Source organism: Antechinus flavipes, chromosome 1 (assembly GCF_016432865.1).
Source record: "Antechinus flavipes isolate AdamAnt ecotype Samford, QLD, Australia chromosome 1, AdamAnt_v2, whole genome shotgun sequence".
Classification (NCBI taxonomy): domain Eukaryota; kingdom Metazoa; phylum Chordata; class Mammalia; order Dasyuromorphia; family Dasyuridae; genus Antechinus; species Antechinus flavipes.
The window spans coordinates 612,864,529-612,886,410 of NC_067398.1; positions in this window are offsets into that span (position 1 = coordinate 612,864,529).

Here is a 21,882-nt window from a genome sequence, read left to right on the forward strand (position 1 = left end):
AATCTGGGAAAATATATCTAAAAGCTTTTATGAGTGTGTACTATGCTAATAGATAAGGGAGATATCTATGAATTCAAGAAAGAGCTGGTTTTGCCAGAACAGTTCAATTAACAGAAAGGAATGTTGAACACTATATGCAGAGGATAATAGTATGAAGATTCTATAAGGAAAGAAAGGACTTGAAAGCCTTAGACTACTCAGAGGTGTGAATTACTTTACTCATACATCTTCCAAATATGAAATCCATTTGAGTTGGCTCTAGCACAAAGATCACAGATAGTGTATCTTTAAGAGTTCAATGATTTCTTGTTATAAAAAGCTTCTCCCTATAAAATTATGGGGAGTATGTGTGAGTTAATTTTGATTTATGAGGATCTGTAGAGAATCTATAGAAAGCACAAAGAAATCTAGCAAAATATTTTTCTTTCTTTTTAGAGATGTAATAATTATTAATTTTGAAAAAAAGTACCATAAAAGCATTTTATGAATTGTTTATGATGAGTACAATGTATAATTCATTTGTAATGGATCATTTCCTGTGATGGTTGGAGAGAGAAGAAAGAAAAAGGAATAACATAATTTTTTTTCTGCAAGGGGCTAATTTAGCTCTTATCTTGTTAACAAATATGAATAGAACTTTTGATAGACTCTAATAGATATCTGGAGTGAGGAGAAGGGGGAAATTATGTTTCCTAAAGTGAGTTAACAGTTACCTGCTTTTATAGTTGATATCTGAAGCTACTCTGGCTATGATCTTTCCATCTTTCCAAATATTCTAAATAATTATTTATGTATTTTGTTTGATTTCACTTGTTATTATACTTTATATTAATAATTAATGTTAAAAAGAGCATTTCCCCTATTTATTTAGCAAATAATATTTAATGAAATGAGCCAACTTATTAATTAATGAGAAAGAATTTATAATTTTATTAATTAGGAAAAATATACATAGTCCTGGAATATTCTAGAATTCATAGAGATACATTTTTATGCGATTTTAAAATTTTACTCAGTTAAAATGTAATCTGTTTTGTTATTTCTTTCATAGCTTTACTGGCTTCTCCTTGCTCACTTCTAATTTTCTTTTTTTCCTTTTTTTTTTTTAATTTTATTTTAGTTAATAATAACTTTGTATTCTCAGAATCCATGCCAGGGTAATTTTTTACAACATTATCCCTTGCATTCGCTTATGTTTCATTTTTTTCCCCTCCCTCCCTCCACCCCCCCTCCCCCAAGATGGCAAGCAGTCCTATATATGTTAAATATGTTGCAGTATATCCTAGATACAATACATATTTGCAGAACCGAACAGTTCTCCTGTTGCACAGGGAGAATTGGATTCAGAAGGTATAAATAACTCTGGAAGAAAATCAAAAATGCAAATAGTTCACATTCGTTTCCCAGTGTTCCTTCTTTGGGTGTATCTGTTTCTGTCCATCATTTATCCATTGAAACTCAGTTAAGTCTCTTTGTCATAGAAATCCACTTCCATAAGAATACATCCTCATACAATATCGTTGTCAAAGTGTATAATGATCTCCTGGTTCTGCTCATCTCACTTAGCATCAGTCCATGTAGGTCTTTCCAAGCCTCTCTGTATTCATCCTGCTGGTCATTCCTTACAGAGCAATAATATTCCATAACATTCATATATCACAATTTACCCAGCCATTCTCCAATTGATGGGCATCCATTCATTTTCCAGTTTCTAGTCACTACAAACAGGGCTGCTACAAACATTTTGGCACATACAGGTCCCTTTCCTTTTTTAGTATCTCTTTGGGGTATAAGCCCAATAGAAACACTGCTGGATCAAAGGGTATGCACAGTTTGATAACTTTTTGGGCATAATTCCAGATTGCTCTCCAGAATGGTTGGATTCGTTCACAACTCCACTAACAATGCATCAGTGTCCCCGTTTTCCCGCATCCCCTCCAACATTCATCATTATTTTTTCCTGTCATCTTAGCCAATCTGACAGGTGTGTAGTGATATCTCAGAGTTGTCTTAATTTGCATTTCTCTGATCAATAGTGATTTGGAACACTCTTTCATGTGAGTGGTAATAGTTTCAATTTCATCATCTGAAAATTGTCTGTTCATATCCTTTGACCATTTATCAATTGGAGAATGGCTTGATTTTTTATAAATTTGAGTCAGTTCTCTATATATTTTGGAAATGAGGCCTTTATCAGAACCTTTAATTGTAAAGATGTTTTCCCAGTTTGTTGCTTCCCTACTAATCTTGTTTGCATTCGTTCTGTTTGTACAAAGGCTTTTTAATTTGATATAATCAAAATTTTCTATTTTGTGATCAGTAATGGTCTCTAGTTCATCTTTGGTCAAAAATTTCTTTCTCCTCCACAAGTCTGAGAGATAAACTATTCTATGTTCCTCTAATTTATTTATAATCTCGTTCTTTATGCCTAGGTCATGGACCCATTTTGATCTTATCTTGGTATATGGTGTTAAGTGTGGGTCCTTGCCTAACTTCTGCCATACTAATTTCCAGTTATCCCAGCAGTTTTTATCAAATAATGAAATCTTATCCCAAAAGTTAGAATCTTTGGGTTTGTCAAACACTAGATTGCTATAGTTGACTATTCTGTCTTGTGAACCTAACCTTTTCCACTGATCAACTAATCTATTTCTTAGCCAATACCAAATGGTTTTGGTGACTGCTGCTTTATAATATAATTTTAGATCAGGTACAGCTAGGCCACCTTCATTTGATTTTTTTTTTCATTAATTCCCTTGAGATTCTCGACTTTTTATTGTTCCATATGAATTTTGTTGTTATTTTTTCTAGATCATTAAAATATTTTCTTGGAAGTCTGATTGGTATAGCACTAAATAAATAGATTAGTTTAGGGAGTATTGTCATCTTTATTATATTTGCTCGGCCTATCCAAGAGCACTTAATATTTTTCCAATTATTTAAGTCTGACTTTATTTGTGTGGAAACTTTTTTGTAATTTTGCTCAAATAATTCCTGACTTTCCTTTGGTAGGTAGATTCCCAAATATTTTATGCTATCAACAGTTATTTTGAATGGAATTTCTCTTTGTATCTCTTGCTCTTGGATTTTGTTGGTGGTGTATAAAAATGCTGAGGATTTATGGGGATTTATTTTGTGTCCTGCTACTTTGCTAAAATTATGAATTATTTCTAATAGCTTTTTAGTAGAATCTCTGGGGTTCTCTAGGTATACCATCATATCATCTGCAAAGAGTGATAGTTTGGTTTCCTCATTGCCTACTCTAATTCCTTTAATCTCCTTCTCGACTCTTATTGCAGAGGCTAGTGTTTCTAATACAATATTGAATAATAATGGTGATAGTGGGCAACCTTGCTTCACTCCAGATCTTACTGGGAAAGGTTCCAGTTTTTCCCCATTGCATATGATGCTTACTGAAGGTTTTAAATATATGATCCTGACTATTTTAAGGAAAAGTCCTTTTATTCCTATGCTCTCAAGTGTTTTTATTAGGAATGGCTGTTGGATGTTATCAAATGCTTTTTCTGCATCTATTGAAATGATCATATGGTTTTTGTATGGTTGGTTATTGATATAGTCAATTATGCTAATAGTTTTCCTAATATTGAACCAGCCCTGCATTCCTGGTATAAATCCTACTTGGTCATAGTGTATTATCCTGGGGATGATTTTCTGTAATCTTTTTGCTAATATTTTATTTAAGATTTTAGCATCAATATTCATTAGGGAGATTGGTCTATAATTTTCTTTCTCTGTTTTCAGCCTACCTGGTTTAGGTGTCAGTACCATGTCTGTGTCATAAAAGGAGTTTGGTAGGACTCCTTCAGTCCCTACTTTTTCAAATAGTTTATTTAGCATTGGAGTTAATTGATCTTTAAATGTTTGATAGAATTCAGATGTAAATCCATCTGGTCCTGGGGATTTTTTCTTAGGGAGTTGATTGATAGTTTGTTCTATTTCTTTTTCTGAGATGGGAGTATTTAGGATATTTACTTCTTCCTCTGTTAGTTTAGGCAAGCTATATTTTTGGAGGTATTCTTCTATTTCATTTAAGTTGTCGAATTTATTGGCGTAAAGTTGGGCAAAGTAACTCCTAATTATTGCTCTAATTTCCTCTTCGGTAGTGGTGAGTTCTCCCTTTTCATTTTTAAGACTAACAATTTGATTTTCCTCTTTCCTTTTTTTAATCAGATTTACTAAGGGTTTGTCTATTTTGTTGGTTTTTTCATAGACCAACTCTTAATTTTATTAATTAATTCAATAGTTTTTTTACTTTCAATTTTATTGATCTCTCCTTTTATTTTTAGAATTTCAAGTTTAGTGTTTGACACACTTCTAATTTTCAAAAAAAATATTTTTGTCTTTGAGACTCAGTACTTCCTTTTCTAGTTAGCTAACTTTTTTCCCCCATAATTTTCTTGTATTTCTTGGATGGTTTTAATTTTTTTCTTTAGTTTTTCCTCAATGACTCTCATTTGATTTTAAATTCTTTTTCGAGTTCTTTTATAAATTTTCTCTGTGCAGGGAGCCATTTTATGTTACTCTTTGGGGTAGAAGCTTTTTTTTTAACTAAAATGTCCTCCTCTGAAGATGAATCTCAGTCTTTTCTGTTCCCATAATATGTTTCAATGATAGGGCTCTTTCTTCCTTGTCAATTCACTTTTTTAAAATGAGAGATTATTAGTGTAAGTACTATAGTCAATTACATCTATTTTCCTAAATATATTTGTACCGGTATGTGTATGGGTGTGTGTATTTATTGTTACTATTACACTTTAATTTTGAGCCCATTCTTCCTATAAACAATGTAATAAAGGTTTCTTTGTGAAATTATTTCATAGGTACTATTCTTATTATTCTATCTTAGTCAATGCTGTTATTTTGACCTTACATGCCTTTTGGGGGGGGCTGGGGGTGGGGAGGGAGGAAAGAGGCTAGAGATGAGTATTCCAGCATCCTTTGAGCTATACAGTGAAGATCCTGTGTAATCTCTACACATGGGGCTCTTCCTTACTCCTGCTTCTCATTTTTGCTGTGTTGTCACTTCCACAAGGAGCTTAATTTCTTCTTGGAGAAAAGAGAAATAGATATGAAAAGATAATTACAATTGAAACAATCACACATTATTGAGTTCTCAGGTAGTATAAATTTGGAAGTTTTTTGGTATTCTAACTAGTAGAGAAAAACAATTATCCAGAGATAATAAAAGTCTCACTATATTGTAAAAACCTTGATAGAATATAAGCTTTTTTGACAGTAGGGTTTTGACATATTTCCCAGTTCCTAGCCCATTACTATCATGAAAGGGGCATTTAACAAATGTTTGCTAAATATTGAATATTTGAAGGAAATGTACAATGAGATCACAAATGCCTGAATACTTTAAGGCTCCTGTGGGCATACTATTTATACATCCAGATCCCTTTAGGTAATGTAACAGAAACTTTTTTTTTTTTTTTTTGATATTTTTGTGGCCAAAGAATCACCATCAGTCTGATGATAAGCTTCTCCCAACTTGGCTAAGTTGACTGGCACATCACAAATATAGTCTATCAAGAAGAACACTACACATCCTTTCCAATACATTAGGATCAGTAAAACTTGTTGTTCTGATATACTTTTGAGGGAAAAAAAATCAGAAGAAAATTTCAATTGAAGCATCACAAACCATTCATTTTAAGATGGAAATTTTAAAAGGTAATGACTTTCACCAGGAAGAACTGAAAAGGTTTGCACATAATTAGTAAATTTTTTTTATCATTAATTATAACTACTAGTTTTATGCAAGTTTACATAAAATAGAATAATAATTGCCATTTATATAGTGCCTTAAAGTTTACAATGCACTTAAGTACATTGTGTTATTTTATCTCACAACCACTCTGTGAGGTAGACCTTACAGGTATTATTATTCTCACTTTAGACATGAGCAAACTAAAGCTCTTAGAAGTCCAGGACAATGAAGCCAATACAGTTTTTTCCTAAAGCTATGTCTAACACTCTATTATTCAGTGATCCATATTTCTGTAGGGACAAAAAGAAGGACACATAAGCTGTACAATTCAGTCTTTAGAATGACTACAAACATATGTATATATAAGGGATAGGCAGTGTATTCAATGTAATATAATAGATAATTGGGAAAACCTTGACTTCTTTGAAGATAGGGAAACATAGGTTCAAAGAGTGCCTCTGAGATATATTGGATGCATGACTAGATAAGTCACCTAATTTTTCAATGCTCTAGGCAATTCTCCATTATTATAAGTTATGAAGAAGGTTTTGACCTGCAATTGTAGAAGTTTCCTCATTCTCATCAGAGTTCTCTAGACTAGTAAAATCATAAGTCCATCTGCTAACTAAACATATATGCACATGCATCTTTCTGCATACATACACATATTTATATACAAGATTTAAATGTAAGAGTTAGGAAGACTCTTCTCCATGAGTTCAAATATGGCTTCAGTTACATTTTAGCTATGTGACCCTGATCAATTCACCCAACTCTGCCTTGGCTTCTTATTTGTAAAATGAGCTGGAGAAGAATATAGCAAAATACTTCAGTGTCTTTGCCAAGAAAATTCCAAATGGGGTAAAAAAAGTTGAAAAAATGATTCAACAGCATAATGTTAATATATAATATATTAAGATATAACAGTACATGATGTGACAGTACAATGTATGATAAAAACATTATATCATTTCAAAACATATATGTATATACTTTGAAAAGATAGGTTATTTAATTCAGGAACTTATCTTTTCAAATAAGCATTTAATATTTAATTAGTGCTTATTGTGGGCACCTAGACTTCATGTTCACCTGTGTTTATACTGAGGATATTTTTAAAGTTTTAACTTTTTAAAGATTGCCAGCAAATATTGTACTTGAGGGAGATTGAAGGAGGAGGAAAACTAAATCTATTGTCTGCTGCTTCTGAAGAAAGAAGAAAAAACTCTCATAGTTTGAGGCAAGCTGGGAAGCTTTGAAGCTGAGGTAGGGAAATGAGGGAAGCATATGTTGAATAGAAAGAGACCTTCTTCTGGCTCCTAAATTAAAGGCACTGATCAGTGCTAGGTATGGCCTTGCATCCCGCAAATTGAAGTTTAAATAATGTCAAGTGCCAAGTGGGAGCCACCAAAAGAGGGACAAAGCTAAGGAACTAAAAAGGCAAGAGAGAACAAATCTGAAATCTATAATGTAATTCCTGTACATAATTTGGGAATGACAGCTTCTGAGGTCAAGGGAGAATATAACTTGAGGAACTCAGACTGCAGGAGGATAGAGCCTATGAGAATTTAAAATGGAAGAAGGACTTAACTGAATAAGGAAGTCAACTTTGGCTGGTTTTGTTTTATTTGTTTTTCATTTTTAACATGATGTAGCATTTATAGAAAATGCAAACTCAGAGAATAGAAGGAAAATAGCAGGTGGATCAGTGAGGTCAAACAATAGCTGAAAATTAGAGAGTATGAGTCAAATGGGAAATGCCTTGCAGGTATAAGAATAAAGGAAGTAAATGATTCATAGAATATTGTTTAAAGTAATTACCCTAGACTTTCAAAGAAGATGGAAAGTGCCTTGTGAAGATTCTGAATTATCAAGAGACTTTTTTGAGTCTTTAACGCTTTTAAAAGTTATTTGAGAGTTTTTTTTTTTTTTTGAGAGTTATCTTGCTCATTTTTCTTCCCCTCTCTTTTGAAAACATTGCACTTTTCTTTTTCCATCAGAGGACAAAATAGGAAAGAATATGTAGAATACTGAGCAATAGGATTTTTGGCATTCAAATGTTTTGTGAGCAACTAGAGATGCAAATCTGTATAAATTGTGAAGCATCTCTCTCAACCCTATTTTTATCTTCTATGTATTCAGAAGCTTGTTGGGGTCTGGTCTGTTCTTTCTCAAAATTGTGAGATGAGATTTTCTTTCTTTTTGGATTTTATTGATACATTTAATTTGCTATTACTCATATTTCCCAAAATATCCTTCTTCTCTTTCTCCTCTTTAGAGGGTTATTGGTTGTAAACAAAAATTTTTAAAAAGAGGAAAAAATAGTTTAAAAAAATAATTAACATATACAATGATCCTGATATCCCATGGTATATTCCACAACAATAAGCCTCTACTATTCTGGAGGAGGGAATTGCATTTTTATATTATTATTTACTTTCCTACAAGCTTGCTTATTATAATTACCCAATACTGAATTTTTATTGCTGTGTTATTCTTTCTAGTGCTCATTTTTTGTATTGTTTTTATCAATCTGTTTACTTATTTTGCACAATATCATATATCTTTCCATGTTCTTCTGTAATCATCATATTCATCCTTTATCAAAGTTCAGAAATTCATGTACCTCTGTTTAGCCATTTCTCAGGCAAACAAAGTCATACTTTGTTTCTAGTTCTATGCTACTTCAAAAATTTCCTACTTTCTTCCTCAAGAGATATGGTGAAATTTTTCCAAGATATTAAAACAAAAACAGTAATGTTAACCAAGAGAATTACAGATTATTTCAGTAAATGTATCTACCTTTTTATCATATGTCCATTTAAGTCATTCCTAGAAATCACAGAGCAATGGACAAGTCACTGTCCAACTCAGAATTATAGAACTTGAGAGGTAAAAGGGACATGGAAAAGGATCTATTCCAACCAATTGAGGAGACCAATCCCTACTAGAATATATTTAACAAGTGATCATAGGTCACTCAATAATAGATCATAGTTTAAAGAGACTTTGAAACAGATTCAACCTTCTCAATGTATAGGTGAAATTTAAGAATAGAGAGATTAAATTGCTTGTATAGTTTCATACAGTTCGTTTGAGATAGGATGGAAACCCAGGTCATCCCAACTCCATGTATAGCATTTTAACAGTTACACAATGTTCCTACAAATAATTAAAGGCATGGAGAATGTGAAGACAATCCCTGCTATCACATCTTGCACAATCACATTTTCTATAAGTGGAGAAATTTCAGGGGTCAGCATAGCACAATGGCTAACCCTCACTTTAGAAAAATCATCTTCCTAACAAATCAACCATTAAACATTTATTAAGCATCTACTATGTGCCAGGCATTCTGCTAAATATTGAGAATATAAAAATTATCTGTAAAATGGTGATGGTAATACTGATAGTATGCACCAACTATGTGGTTGTGAGGCTCAAATGAAATCATGTATTTTTTCCCATAAACTTTAAAGTGATAAATAAATGTCAGCTGTTGCTCTACAATAACCTAATTTATTCAAGACATACATTAAGCTGAGTCTATCTATCCTTTAACATGTTGACTGATTGTAGTTCATGTCAGCTTTACCATTTACTATCAAAATAACCTCTTAGTGCCTCGATTTCCTCATCTATCAATGGATGTCTTGCATTACTCAATTTCTCAGGTTCCATCCAATCCTAACATCCTGTGAATTTAATCTATGCCTTGTGTTAGTGGTCTTTTCATATTAGTTTTTTTTTTTTTTAAACAGTATGTTGCTACCATGTGGGTACCAATGAACTGAAGTGGCAGGAAGTGCCTTCTATACAAATTGGGGGTAATTTTATGTTTGTAAGCTTGTGAATTAGTGTTCTAACCTCCTTCATGGGAAAGAAAGTAGGGACTTTGCCAAAACCTTTATTGTGGTTTGAAGGCAAGGAGTGCCTCTTCTACAACTGTGTTTCATATGTGTTTGAATAGTAATTTGCTTTTCTTCAGCCAATCTGGGCACTCTTCCCCCTGCTCAAAAGAAATAATTGATGTTGCTTTTCTGGAAACACTATTTTTGGTCCTCATCATGGCAATGAGGAAAGGAAAGACTGCCCTTGTGAACCTCCTGTGAGTCAAAGGAGCTTCTAGGGATTTTCAGAGTGTGGAGGAAGATCTGAAAATCTCTGCAGAACTTTTGCCAAGCGACTGAAGTGAAAAACTCTTCCCCAGCTCTCCTGGGTCTCATCAATTCTTATCATATATTCAGGAGAGACAGAAACTGACTTTCAATTTTAGAAAAAAGGGACAAAGGGGACAAGAGAAAAGGAAAGGAATATTAGACAATAAAATCTTCCTATCAAATGCCAATCATTCTGTCTGGGACTCTACAAGAGGCCTAGATTTTGGAGATTTGTATATAGAGGTTCAGAAAATGAGGAGCTTGTACTAGGTAAGGCCTTTCAAGCACTTGTCTTACCTCAGTTCTAATTTTCAAACTGATCACCATTCACTTGGAATATTAGATCTGTAGAGCTAACAAGATGCAACCTTCCGGTTCAGAGTTCTGAAGGCTTCTTGGAGGGCTTACAAAGAAGTTTTTAGAACTAAAATGTAAATGAATCAGAAACACATGGATTCAATTTCTCTAGAAATCCGCATATGTTTGGAAATTAAGGGGGGGAGGAAGAAATGTCTGGCCAAATGTACTTTGATTGTCCTGATCCCCAAATGTCTCCATAAGACTCCCTCCCCTTAAAATCATTCACAATGATGGCTAAGATTGATTCATGACTGAATTCTTAAGGCCTGTAGAACCTAATTAATTTAATAGAGGTAAAAAAAATCTCATTAAGTCTTTCCATTCTTTCACTAAAAGAACTTAGTGAGGCAATGATTAAATTATATCTATCCACAAAATTTATCACGTGAAAACCTTCCCTTCTAAGAATAGGCAGATAGGACTATAGTCCTATCCTAAGGAATACTTAGTTTTGACTTAGACGAAGCTATCACATATTTAAAGGAGCTAGTCTGTTTTTTTGGTCAAAAGGAATATTGCTAGTTGAGGGGATGGGTTGTTGGAGTGCAGGGAACCTGAATATTTTATGAGGAGGAAGTGAATTTTATTTTCCCAATTTCTTAGTAATACCAGATATAGAAGATTGTGAAGACCGAGTTAGCACCCTAGATACCTTAGAATCAGCCTGAGTCAATTTAAGCAAAAGTCCTTGGTCTTTATTTTTGGAATTTAGGGGTAGAAGTGAAGGGAATGGACACAAGCTCTCTACAACCTCCCTTCTCCTCATCTACTGCCAAAGCGACTCTGGATTGTCTTGCTCCACCCCCTAATCCCTCCTACAATTATCTATGTACACCAAAAGATTGAGCCAGCACAGAATAGTGGGAAAGGCCATTTTCCAAGCATATGCTAATAGAGTATTGTCCAATTGGTAATTAGCCTTAAGTGCTTGGTTGTCTGATTCCAGTGAACATATTCAGAGTTTCAGCCCTTTACAGAAGATGTTACATGGTGCTGAAGAGAAAAGTAGGGGACACCATTGATAGTCAAATATGTCTTGAGGGTATTATGAATATTATATAATCCTCAAGTACCTTACCCTGTTTTCTAACACTATCTCTATTTGATAATCCTTACCCAAATTCTAATCAAGCAAACTTGGATAATGAATCAAGATTAGATAAGTATAAAGCTAGTTCTGAGTTCATAACTTCAAGTTTACCCACTCTCTCTACTAATTTTTACTATGTGTGAGCCTTGTCACCTGTTTAATCATTTTTCAGTCATGTTTAATTCTTTGTGATCCCATTTATGGTTGTCTTGGCAAAGATACTGGAATGATTTTCCATTTTCTTCTCCAGTTCATTTTATAAATGTCAAACTAAGACTAAAAGTGACTTGCTCAGGATCATACAACTAGTAAGTATCCAGGCCAGATATGAACTCAAATCTTCTTGACTCTAGATCCAGAGCTCTATCCACTGCCCCATCTAGCTGCCCTTATTAGTACTGGACTGGTATGAAATCAGAATGTCTCTGAGCACCACAATCACACTATAAAGGGAGAATGTCCAAAACTAAATATAACAGGTATTATCAACACCCTGCCATACACCACATTGAACTTCCCACACTCCACCAGTCTCTATTTCCTAGCATTTATTCTATTGCCTCAGCAAATGATGGGTAACCACAAAGTAAAACAATCTACTCTAAACCTAATTCAGTCACTTTCTATATTGGCCAAACCACTTGTTCACCAACTTCCTTCCTACTACCCAGGACCCTAAAAAATGTAGACTTTTAAAGGACTTAACAAATTTGCCCCAGCATATCTTTTCAGCCATATATGCATTGCTCACTTTCCCAGCTTTACTGTCAAGTCAAACTGCTCTTATAGAACATTGAATTTCTTACCTATTCCTTTGTATTGGCTGTCCTTCGGCTCTTGAGTACACCCATTCCTCACCTTCTCCATAAAAAAAACGCACTATTTTTCAAGATACAGCTCAACCTTTCCTAATTCCTTCTAATTGATAATATACTCACTCCATAAAAATCTTGTATTTAGTTACATTATAATTATATCTATAATTAGATAGATAGTTGTTTAATCATTGTTCAATCATGTCCTATTTTTCATGAACCCATTTCATGAAGCATTTCCTTCTCCACCTCATTTTTTGGATGAGGAATTGAGGCAAACAGATGCTTGTCAAGTATCTGAGGCTGGATTTGAACTCAATAGTCTTCATGCCTCAATTCCATACCTGAAATTCTGTTCTGTACCACCTACCTGCCCCTAATATAAATATACATACAAGTATATTGGTATGTCTTTCTACTATAATATAATATAAATCCTCTAAGAAGAGGAATTTTTTTTTCTGTTTGTTTTTTGTATCCATAGTACTTAATATAATAACTGACTCATTTACCAGATGCTATTTGATTTATTTAATCAACTTCTCTTGATTGGGAGCTCTGATAGTAACAACAAATTTGGAGGGAATCTCTTTCTTGTTGAAGATATGTGTATCCTTTTTTCTCTCTAGATCCATATAACTTTTAGCTTTTCTATATTATTGATATAGATATCAATATATTGATATTCCAAAATCTGTTAATAGATGTTGATTTAAATTGAGTACCTTGCATAAAAGCATACAGAAAAAAAGCAGAAATATTAGGAGAAAATCACCATAGTTTCTGATGTGTCAAAAATCTTGTGGCTATAATTAATTTTAATTTTACACATATGTATATATATATGTTTATGTTTATGTATACACACATATACACCACAAGATTTTTAGTAGACTCAAAGATTAGGTTATTGCAATTTAACAGCCAGAAATAAAACAAAACAAAAAAAAATTAGCACTCTTAAGACAAATTAAGAAAGATGTAATATCCAGGAAAACAAGATTATAGTTGTTCTATGACTGATGCTGTAATTTTTTAGTGGTGTAAGCCATATTTTAAGAAGAATATTTACAACCTAAGGGGATGACTAGGAAGTGAGGGACCAAGAGAACATGCAGAATAAGAGGAGGATGAGTTGGAAGAACTGGAGATCCTTACTCTAGAGAAGAGATTTATGACAACTGTCATGAAAAATCTGAGGATTATTCACATAAAAGTGAACCTTATGAGGTCATGTTTCTTCTAATTGGCCCAATAAAAGAGAGCTAGGAATACTGGAAGAGGGGGGCTGAGTGGGAGAAGCCCAGTAATGGAAATTTTTCAAAGACATAAACTTAAGATTGAGATAAGGAAACATTTCCTAAAAATTAGAACTATTTACAAGTAGAATGAGCTTCCATAGTAGGCTCAAAATTTCCCTTTCATGGGAGGCTTTCAAATAGAGCCTGTTTGCTACTTTTTAACTATGACAAACAGTATCAAGGAGGCAGATTTTAGGTAAGATAAAAGTAGTCAAGAGGCAGAGATGAAAGGGGAGGAAAATTCCAACCATGGAGATTAGTCAGCAAAAACATGTAATGTCAGGACATGGTATATCTTGTGTGAAGGACAGAAAAGAGGCCAGATGGTAGATAGAAGAAAATGAAGCTTTAAGAAGACTGAAAATATTGGGTTATGTCAGGTTAGGAAGGACTTTAAAATCTAAATGGATAATTTCATATTTACTTTTTAGGCAATTGAGAGTTATTGAAATTTATTAAATACAAGGCTTGTTTACAGAAATAGAGACAGAAAAGGAGACAGAGAAAAAGAGCCAGAGAAAACAAAGTGACAGAGAGACAGAAATAGAGTGAGAGAGACAGAGATACACACACAGAGAGACAGAGAGCAAAAGAGAAAGACACAGAGATTCAGAGAGAGACAGAGAGAGACAGAGCAGCAGCAGAGAAAGAGAGAGAGAGAGAGAGAGAGAGAGAGAGAGAGAGACAGAGATAGAAAGTCCCACCCCAATTATCCTATTTAACTTGGCCATATAGTAAGACTAACCCTAGTCTAATGTAATATTTTCATAGCTATCCTATCTATATATGTCTGAACCCCTCTCTTTTCAATTTAGCCATTTTTTTAAACAGACATTTTGGACCTAGTATCTTATTATCAAATTTCATGTTTCTTTTTTTGCAAAAGTGATAAGAACTTAGCTTAAAGTTGTAATTCAAGAAAAAGTTTGCTTGAAATTATCTTTGAGAAATAGTATTTTCTTTCATATAATATGGGAAAGGGGGAGTCTGTGTCTGATATATTTCCATAAGATGAGGATCTGGACTTTCCTTGCCTTGACTACCACCCAGAAGCAGCTGTCTGTTCCCAAGGTTAAGCCTATAAGGATTAGACAGAGAACTTCTTTGGCCAAAGGTTGAAATCTCTGGGGATGCTATTCTTTCCCTTTCTATTCAGCCTGAAAGGTTGACTCTATACCAATAAAATAGCTACAGAAGGCTTTGTGTACATACATTCCATTCATAACAAAGGAACTTAAAATCTAGTAATTCCCTAAATTTGACTTCTTTTGCTTTTGAAACTCACATATTTCAATATAAGAAAAGGATGAGAAACATATCCCCTTCTTTGCTTACTGTAAAACTTGCATTCTGATTTGATTTGATTCAGGCACTCTAGCAATTATGAGATTCTGAACCTCTGAATGGGGAAAACCTCCTTTCCTTTGCCAGCCAGTTGAAAGTTCTTCCTTGGATGGTGGAACATGTTGAGCCTTTATTTATTTATTTATTTATTGATTGATTCATTTATTCATTCATTTATTCATTTATCTATCTATTTATTTATTTATTTAGGAAAGCACTGACTGTTGCTTAATGATTAAGGAAAATATAATGATAATTTCAACTGTAGAATAAAATCCCAATGAAAAAGTTATGATTCTCTAAATGATCTCAGGCTTCTCAACATCTCTCTGTAACAAGAGAATGAGCATCTAGCTTGACACAATTAAGACCTATTAGGCTTTATATTTTCAATGTGTTTTACAGCAAAGGATTACTAATCCCTTAATACATGCCAATGAGTTTTGTCACCATTATAGTCCTCATTTCACTAATGGCAGAGGTCACCAAACAATTCTTTGGAGAGCAAGGATAAAACACAAGAGTTGAGGAAGTTTTGCCTGGTTCATTGACTCACACTACCTCCTGTGTCCTTGTTAAATCTGTTTCCTGGACCATAACAAGAAAGTAAGAGGGAGAGGTCAGGACTCAAGAAGGATGGGAATATGATTGATAATAATCAGCTCCTCTAATAATATGCTTTATTTGGTCTTATTGCCCTCCTAATGACATAAGATTTCAATATAACTCTCTGGCATCAGTCTTATAATGATTGTGAGTGACTACATGTGTTTGCAACATCAATAGAGGAGCTACAGAGGGAATGGGGGCAAGGAAGGTCTGGCAGGAGAGGAAAACCTGAGTTTTTTAAATAGGTAAATTTCTTTTTCCTGTTTAAATACATTATTTATTTATCAAAAATCTCCCAGCCTGCATAAAAGAGGTAGAAATCCTTTTAAATGTTTAGCAAGAAAAGATGATATGGAATGTTTGATTCCTCTTCTGGAATAAACCCCTCAGTCAGATGTTATATACTTCTGAGACAGTTATTTCTCCTCTACAAATTAAAAGCAAATAAACAAAAACCAATGAAACAAACAAACAAACAAAAAGACAGCTCTTTTGGCTTGGCTCTTGTCTCATTTTTAAAAAAGAGGCAGAAATATTTGTGCTGCCTATTTTAAATAATTATTGTGAGCAAAATGCTTTGAAACAATGATAAACTATATCAATGTGAGCTATTAGTGTTAATAATTGAGAGAGTGTGATATAATGAATGGAACAATGGATTTAGCATGGTGAAGATTTGAACTCAAATATTTCTTTAGAGGCTTATAAATTCTGTGATATTAGATTAATCAATGATCCTCTCCCAAGCTAATAGGTTATATGTAAATACTATTATATTTTGTAAAATGTAATTGTAAAGCAGTGACAATCCGCTTTTCCTTACATGCTGCCTGAAGACCAGATAGGGTATATTCCATTCCTCATTCAGAATTCTCTGGTACTTTTAGGTACTTGGGAGTATCTACTCTTGCTATTGGCTCAGGTCCCTACCATTTGTATCCCCCCCCAAATTTTTTTTAGAAGCCTCCTATATCCTAGTTCTATTTAACAACTTAAGAGATTAATTTTTCAAAGGAATATTTATTCCAACAGTATAACAAGAACCAATATGCAAACATCTCTCCCAAAATGTGTGGGCACTATTACCTCACCCTCACACACATACCTCAGTTTTTGGGGAGGGGAGGGAAATTAATACCCATTTCTTCTATAGGTTTGTTCCACTAAGGTTCATGTCCAAAGCCTGCTTTGGGCTTGTGTCTCAGGTACCCTAGCTTCTTGAGTAGCAGCAACATCTAGTCTAGAATCCTGTCTCTAAAATTTCCTGTAAGGAAAGAAAAAAAGGAAGAAGTAAAGAAGGGAGGGAGGGAGAAAGAAAGGAAGGGAAGGAGGGAGGGAAGAAGGAAAGGAAGGAGGAAGAAAGGAAGCAGGAAAGAAAGAAAGGGAAGGAGGGAGGGAAAAAAGAAGGGCGGGAATGAGGGAAAAAGAGAGAGAAGAAAACAGAAAGGGAGGGAGGGAGGAAAGAGAAGAGGGAGGGAGGAAAGAGATGAGGAGGGAGGAAAGGAGGAAGGAAGGAAGAAAAGAAATTTTCCTGGAAGATAAAGAGCAAAACTAATGCAAGTAGGAGCTTTTTCCATTTTCTGGAAAGAATTACCTTTTGACTTTCATAAATAATGATAACTTAGATTTTATAATTCACAAATTCCTCAATAATTTCCTAAATGTACTCCTGGATAAAAAAAAAATAAAGATCCATTTCCCCCAAATGAATGCATTCCTAAAGATAGATAAACAGCTTGTATTTGATTTTGTTGGGCACAGGGACCAACATGTACATATATATCTATATATCTATCTATCAAACAAATAAAAAATCAATGCAAGGTACTTTAGAGAGAAGTAATACTAATAATTAAGTAGATATGGAAAGGATGATAAATAAGGTGATGATTTTGCTGTCTTGAAGAAAGTACAAATTTAATGAGGCAATAAGAAGAAGGAAGTATATGTAAGCAAGAGGAATGGGTACAAAAACATACAGATAAGGTGTGAGAAGAATAACAAGGCCATAAAAGAAGATTGAGGGCAGTCTGTGAAGGATTTTAAGAGCCTACCAAAGGATTTATATTTCATCCTTGAAGTAATAGGAAACTTTAGAATTTAATAAATGGGGTGAATCCTGGTCAGATCTGAAATTTAGGAAAATCACATTGACAGCTGTGTGGAAAATAGATTGGAGAGGGAAGAATCTTCAAGCAGGAAGACCAGTTAAGAGGCTGTTGCAACAATCCAAAGAGTTGTATGAGTTATGAGAAGAGAACACATGTGAGAAATGAAATTGTAGAAATTGTGGGAATGGAAAGATTTGGCAACTGAGTGGATAATGTCTCTTGTCTTCAAAGGTTATATAAATGTTGACTGTTATGATTTCCTTATTGAAGAAATAGAGTTAATAGTACTTTCACTTAAGGAAATTATTTTTTAAACACTGAAGTAGTAAATGTGAAATAGTAAATGAGTGAGTTGTTATTTTTATAATATTTACAAAAAAAGATATTACTTTCAAAGCCCCTTAAATAGTCTCATTCTGCACAACCATTAAGTGCTCTTTGATAGTTATTAGTTAGTGATGATGGTGCCTCTGCCAAACTTTGGGATTTTTAGATACAACAGAGATAGAATAAGGCACTGGCTGGATTGTTAATATATAAAAAAGCAAAGATTTTTCTTTATCATATACAAATAGATAAACTCTATCCCTGTGCTTAGTGAAAAATGTGGTGTTTTATTTTAATCAAAAAATATTTATCACACATCTACTATGTACTGGCATACTTTGCAAACAATTATACACATTAAAAAATGGAGCAATGCTTCCTCTCAAGAAGCTTACATTCTAATAAGGACACTACATGTACACAATGCATACAAGTACATATATGTGTATGTATGTGTTTTCATGTATATGTATATAGGTAAATATATGTAAATCAATTAAAAAAACATTTTGAGGCATACTATATTAGCAGTATTTAAGTAGTATACACACTAAAACAGGGGTCCTCAAACTACAGCCCATGGGCCAGATGTGGCAGCTGAAGATGTTTTTTGCCTCACCCAGGGCTATGAAGTATCCTTATTTAAAGGCCCACAAAACAAAGTTTTTGTTTTTACTATGGTTCCCCCCCAATAGTCTGAGGGACAGTGAACTGGCCCCCTATTTAAAAAAGTTTGAGGACCCCTGCGACTAAAGCATAAGAAAAATGTGTTCTTGTACATGAGGAAATGTTTAAAGAAATGACAGAGAATTTATCTGATTGTCCCTTAGCAGAAGAATATTGGCAAAAGATTGATAAGCAAACACCAAGAATGAATTATTGAATCCATGACTGGATGCATTGCCTTTAGCCCCTTTCTTGAAATATGAAATCTCTGAGATCAAAAAGGCAGAATGAAAAACAGAATCTGGGAAAAAGACTGATAACTTTGGTACCATCAATAACATCCTGACAAAGGAAACCATTTCTATCAGCTATACCACCATTTCCAAGCAGTAGAGACAATGTTAAGCTTATCCTAGTCATAACCACAACCAATTATAGGAACATGTTTTCAAGTCAAAACTGAGGGACTTTCCAAAGCAGAATTTTGGGAAGAAACCATAGTTTTCATGACAATTATCAGAAAACATTATCCCCCACATTTTTAATCTTGGTCATATTGTTGCAGTGAAAGAAGTCAATAAAGCCATGCTAAATGGGCTGACTATAAATGCGGAACAATAACTCATGGGCTCTCACCACTGCATTAAAAACTTTTTCCTAAAACTGACTGACTTATTACATTTTCACAGTAACTATTTTAAACCTTTTCTTTTCTCTGAAAGTTCTCAAATCCCTAATCCCTTCTCAGTAGATGCTGCCTACTTCAACTGAGAATGTATGGATGTCTTTACTCCCCTTTCTCAACCCATTAAAACCCATTAAAAAGGGGTCTTTTGACCCCTTTTCTTTCCTTCAGGGCTCATAAGGTAAAGTGGTAGATCCTATATTCTTCCATTTTCTCAGTGATTTTAATGCACTAAGTGGGCCCATTTTCTTGTACTGCCAATCTTTTCCTTGCTTTTGACTCCTTTACTTGTGTCAACAAATGTTCCTGTCTTCTTTTTATTTAATCCTGCAATTTCCTCAAGCTATTGTCCTGTTTCTTCTATTAATTGCTAATCTTATAAGAAAAAAAGCACATACATACACACGAACAATGTAGTACCCATTGAGCTAACACATTAGTTAGCTCAACAAACTAATGTGTTAAAATATAAAGGAACAGAAAGAAATGACAAATATGAGTATTGTGAGATAATTTGTTAATTAATTCAAGTCCAGCTAAACCCCTACCTTCTAGGTTCCTAATAATCCTTAATTTACTGTGGGGTGGGTGGTAGTTGTAGTGATGGTAAACATTTATATTGTACCTACTATGTACCAGGCACATTATAAGTATTTGTTTATTTAAAACAGAGCAAGTGTCAGATAGGTATTGTTATTCCAATTTTATAGCTGAGAAAATTGAAGCTGTTTGCTTCAATTAAAATTAAAATTAAATTAAGTGCCTTGCCAACGGCCACACAAACTGGCTTTGAACAGAGGTTTCCTGAATTCAGAGATAGTATTTTATTCACTATGCATTTTAATTGCACCATTCTGGTGCGTTTCTTCTAGTATTCCCACATATGGTTTGTTAGTACATAACTTTGTTTGCATTCTGTATCCTCCCTTAAACTGTTAAGGTCCTTATGAGCAGGAATGATCCTTTTTCTTTTTTTTTTTTGTATCCCCCTCATTTAATTCAGTGCCTGACACAGTGTCAGAATCCAGTTCATTTTACAGATAAAGAAACGAGGCAAATAAGGTTAAGCGACTCTGCCAAGATCTCACAGCTAGAAAGTGACTGAGGGTGAGATTTGAATTTAGAAAAATTAGTCTTTCTGACTCCAGACTGCACTTCCATCTACTGTACCACTTAAACATCATTTTACTATTTCTTAGTGCACAATAATGATCTACTACATTCAGATTTTTAGTCATTCCTCAACCTATATGTTATTTTTTCATGTTTGTATCCCCAACACTTAGCACAATGTACATAGTAGTGACTCTATAAATGTTTGTTAATTTAATGTTAAATTAAATTAAAATGAAGGACAGAAAATGAAACATGAAATAAAAATGATTACATCTGTTTCTATGAAGATTTTCCTTCTGGTCTTCTTTTAACAAATCTGGTTTTTAAGGTAAATAATATGTTCCTCAATGAAAGGATGAAGAGTGGAAAAAAAAAAAACTTTATTGATTTATTTATGAGATCAAGCTGGCCAGATGGCTTGTTATTTCTGGTGTTTTCCTTTCTCCTTTTCCTAGTTTTTGGGGCCCTCATTTCCTAAGCTAGGTTCTTAAGGAGAAAATGATATATAATCAGAAATTTGTGATGGATTCCCAACCATTCTCCTTTCTGCCTTCAGGGATCTGTACAACGGGCATTTTTCTTATAGTAGTTATTTAATCTAATTTATCAAGCATTTATTAAGCCGTCTATGAATTAGACATAATGCTAGACTGGATCAAAAACCAGACAAACAAATAAACAAATGACATATCTTCTCTAGTTTCTTGGAGATCCTAGCTCTAAGCTTGTTCTCAAGTCTTTGTCCTATCTTGTCCTTTTTGTTGGTCTACTTCCCTCCTCTCACCTCTTTTTATCTTACCTCACAATCACCTTCTTTCACTTCAGTTTGTTTACTTATCTTGCTTTGCCTTGCCTCACTCTACCTTACTTTGTGCACACTCCTCCCAAACCACAAAATTGATTCTGTTTCAACTCAGTCTTTATTTTTATTTGCAAGGCAATTAAAGTTAAGTGACTTGTATAGGATTACATAGTTATTAAGTATTAAGTTTCTGGATTTGAATTCAGGTTCATCTGACTTCAGGGCTTGGGTTCTATCCACTGAGCCATCTAGCTGCCCCTCAAAACCTTTCATAGTATCTATTGTAGCCTTCAGTCCAACTGATAAGATAAAACCAATCACAGTAGAAAACATAGTTTTAGAGTCAAGATAAAACCAATCACAGTAGAAAACAGTTTTGGAGTCAGAGAGCCTGCATTCACTGTAATACCTCATTCACTTAGTATCTTTGTGACTATATGCAGGTCACCTTAATCACTCTGTGCCTCAATTTCCTCATCTCTAAAATTAGGGGGTTGTGAAAGATGACCTCTAATGTCCCATTCCTTTACAAATCTTGGATACTTAGCAGCCATCACTCAATGATTTTTATAGTAAGTTAATATGACGTAGTAACTAGAGTATTCAAAATAGAATCAGAAGGTTCTGAATTCAAATTGTTTGATTTTAGAAGAATTATTTAACGTTTCTGGCTTCCTTTTTAACATTTCTGAAGTGAACCGAAAGACTAATTTTTTTTTTTAATTCTTTCTTATCTAAAGTCCATGATCCTACTACATGCCA